The 3,627-nt window shown below is 37.1% G+C and overlaps 1 long non-coding RNA gene across 4 annotated transcripts; it reads right to left on the bottom strand.

Moving 5' to 3' along the window:
• Positions 1 to 477: 477 nt before the first annotated feature.
• LOC147946149 (uncharacterized) lies at positions 478 to 2,130 on the bottom strand. Of its 4 annotated transcripts, XR_015597087.1 has the most exons (7): positions 1,917 to 2,130; positions 1,412 to 1,478; positions 1,238 to 1,269; positions 1,133 to 1,169; positions 916 to 1,053; positions 796 to 832; positions 478 to 708 (listed from the first exon to the last, which is right to left on the bottom strand). It is a non-coding gene; the product is annotated as an uncharacterized LOC147946149 (long non-coding RNA). The 4 variants fall into 4 exon arrangements; XR_015597085.1 differs by having other exon boundaries at positions 478 to 832; XR_015597088.1 differs by lacking the exon at positions 796 to 832 and having other exon boundaries at positions 478 to 739.
• Between the last annotated feature and the right edge of the window lie 1,497 nt (positions 2,131 to 3,627).

Genomic DNA, 3,627 nt, shown 5'->3' with positions numbered 1-3,627 from the left:
TCTTTATGATTCCAATTATATACATATATATATATATAAGTATTATCTATTGAATAAAAGGTCGTCGCGGAAACATAAAGCATAAAATGCCTCACCGTCGTTGTCACTTTTGTCTCGTCACTGGGTCTGGGACTGCGTCGATTAGACGTCTCCATCACACTTCGTGTTCATATTCCTCGTGCTACACCACGAGGTACGTCTGACGCTTATTGTATCATCAACGGTATTAAGTGCAAGTAGTTTGGAAGACTGATATATATGATTTAAGGATTTAAAATTTGAGTGGTGAAGCTTTAATATATAGAGTGTTTGATGAAGATAATGACGTAGAGCGTAAGTAAGAATGGACTGGATATCCATATATAGTTTGACTGCTAATGATAATATTTATCGGTTCAAGAGTCTTTAAAAAAAGACCAAGAACACTAATATAAAGTGTTAGTTAGACCAAACAAACTGCATATAATGGACATGCAATGCAAGAACACGTCACAATATGCGTAAATCAATGTTGGAAACATAAATTAGTAAAAACTTGAGAGACTCAAAAAAGCCGAAGTTAACAGAGTATATGGAGGCATGACACTGCTAAAAACAGAAATAAGTTTAGAATATGAAGAAGATAGATCAGTGCATACACGACGAAGTGTCAAGTGTAAAAACTTCCCCATCATTTAACTGATCTCCAATTGATGATACCAAACCAGTCTGTGAAAACATGAAATAACTCAAGCTTAACCTACATTGAAAACAGCTACATAACAGATTCAGTCACATATAAGTGACTTTTCTCACCTGAATTTGCAACATACAACTGATAAATATCTTTTACCTGAGAAAACTTTTGTTGTTAGTGACTAGCACAAGAAAGACAATCGTATATATATGACATGAACTTGGGAGGAGACGCAATACCTTTGAACTCTTTCCCAGTTTATGTAATCTGTGTTGATTCATTAGTTCAAAAATGTGTCTCCAGGAATTCATCGCCGGAGTCCAGTGATTGCACTTCTGACAAATAGCTCGGGAACCAATTCCTAATATGAGGAGGTTCTACACATGAAACGGATAAAACCAGTTAGCCATGGTGAACGATTTACTCAGCAAGTAGCATACTAGAAAGAATCATTACCTGAAAGTATGGAGTCATCAAGAGCCATATCTGAAATCTGCACAAAAGACCAATAGATTAAGCAAAATATATTTATTCATGTCGACATTTCTAGCTATTACTTACATTTTCTGATTTTTCTTCCTTGCTCGGAGCCTCTACAAAATCATTAACCTCTTTATGAGTAAATGTGTAAGTTTGAAATTCACAGAAAATGTTAAATAATATAAGCCTTGTACGGCAAAAAGATTAACCCAAATCAAAGATGTTTAAAAACTTGGGCAAATCTTACTTCCATACCTGTCTCATGAATGTTCATGTCCATCGTCTACTAATAAGCTATTTTGGTTGCTGCTTGTGATAGCATCTGAATACATAGATCCGTTTGAAATAGCAAAACATCCTCAGACTTTTTTTTTTTTTTTTTTTTTTTTTTTTTTTTTGATAATAAATTTATAGTGATAAAAGATAAACCTCAGACTTAATCTAGATAATCCATATATTCTTTGTAGAAACAAACCCTCAAACAATAATCTTTGTACAAGTATTTAGTTTTTTTTTTTTTTTTTTTTTGGCACGCAAACAACAAACAAATATCTTAAACTTAAATCAGATGAAGAGGTTGACAAAACAATCTAACAATCAATCAATCGGGTTTTTATCCGAATAATATTTTCAGGTGCATACAATATATTTAGTGTCAATATTTTCAGATGAAACAACGATTTCAGTTACACTTGATTTACGAAACTATAACGATTGATATACATTCTATACACGACGGCTATAAATGACCGAGGCTTACTTTGGAAGAGAAAAGCCGTTTGTGGTGGCCGTACCGACAGACTGAGTGCGTCGGAGATGGTGTGAAATAGGTTGAGTGAGCTGGGAGAGGGTAAATTAGGGGGATGCGGACGAAGGTGGGGATGGATGAAGGTTTTCAGACCTCCTTGGTGAAATGTCTTGCGACCTGGGAGACGAAAACCCTAAATTCACAGTGACAATTTTTAATCAAAAACGACAGAGCATTGTTTTTGCCCCTATAAGTCCTACAATTCAACAGAATAATAGGCCCAAGTTTTTTTCACAAAACCTTGAAACTAATAAACTTACTCGGCCCATTACCAAGTTTACACAACCACTCGCCTCCAACTGCACACGGAAACGTCTACTCACATTTATTAATCCAATCCAAGTGGCTAGGTAATTATCACCTTTGTAACAAAGTTAACTCAGTTCTTAATTACTGATGTGTTTGGACGAATTTATATATTCCCTTCTTCAAGATTTCTATCTCTGCCTCTATAGCTTCTCTTTCTTAAAACCACAACCTCCAACCTTTAGATCGAACTCCTTCTCAGATACAGCTTCTTAATCTCTGGTAACTTCAGCAACGACACCTTCTATCGATAGTAACGTCTCTTGATCTGTCTCCTGGAATCTGTCTCCATAACCGGTGCTTAATCGTTTGTCACCTTCTTCAGAGATAAGGTAGGGTATCTAGGTTCTATCAATATTGTTAATATATCATAACATCCGCAAGTTTAGTTTGTACAAACCATTGTGATTTTCAACTTTGTACACTTTTCTAAAGAAGTCATGGACTCTCATGTTTTATATAACTTACAACCATCTTTATTAATGATGTTTTTGCTAGATGAATCCAAGTGGATCGCAAGGTTCCGGTGGCTCTGCTCCTCCAGGTCGTGGATTTGGTGGTCGTCGTGGTGGTGGTGGTGGGCGAAGTGATGGTCGCGGTGAAGGTCGTGGTGATGGCTTAGGTGGTGGCCTTCGTGGTGGTTTTGATGGTGGCGGTGGTGGTGGCCATGGTGGTGGTCCAGGTGCTGGCCGTGGTGATGGCCGTGGTGATGGCCATGGTCGTGGCGGTGGTGGTGCATTTGGTGGTGGCCGTGCTACGTGGTGGCCGTGCTATGTGGTATGTATATATGCACTAAGGTTGCGTTTAAATCAATATAAACTTGTTGAAAGTAAGTGTTTGGCTTCTCTATTATTAGGGACATAATAAGTATATGTTGTCTAAAAACAAGTAGAATATGGAACATTTGGTGCTCTAATGTCATGATAGTTTTGCATTGTCTGCATTTAACTTCAACATTTTCGTACCCTTATTTGTCATGCATTGTATCTGGTTTTACAGAATTGGGATACAAACATTTTGAAACATTGTGATGCTCTCACAACATTTGTATTTCAACGTATATATTTAGCAACCGGAATTTATTTTGGGTCTTCTCAGGTTTGTCTTGATAACCCTCCACGCCGAGCAATCGTTGCTTCAATCCGTAGGCACTTTGATGGCACATGGTATAACATAAGCTCTGTTCCTAATGAGGCAATCATGCAATGGTGGGGTAGTTTCATAGTAAGTCATGTTCTCACACTTTACTATTTAACATATACATAATTCTATAAATGATCTACTTATCTTACTTGTCTCCTTTTGCAGCAAAGTTTTTACTGGGATGATGCATATGGCGGAGAAGTCTACCATATGT

The sequence above is a fragment of the Camelina sativa genome, chromosome 4 (genome assembly GCF_030686135.1).
Source record: "Camelina sativa cultivar CO46 ecotype springtype chromosome 4, ASM3068613v1".
NCBI lineage: Eukaryota > Viridiplantae > Streptophyta > Magnoliopsida > Brassicales > Brassicaceae > Camelina > Camelina sativa.
The sequence above is the reverse complement of the archived record's forward strand: the minus strand, read 5'-3'. Positions and strand labels throughout refer to the sequence as shown.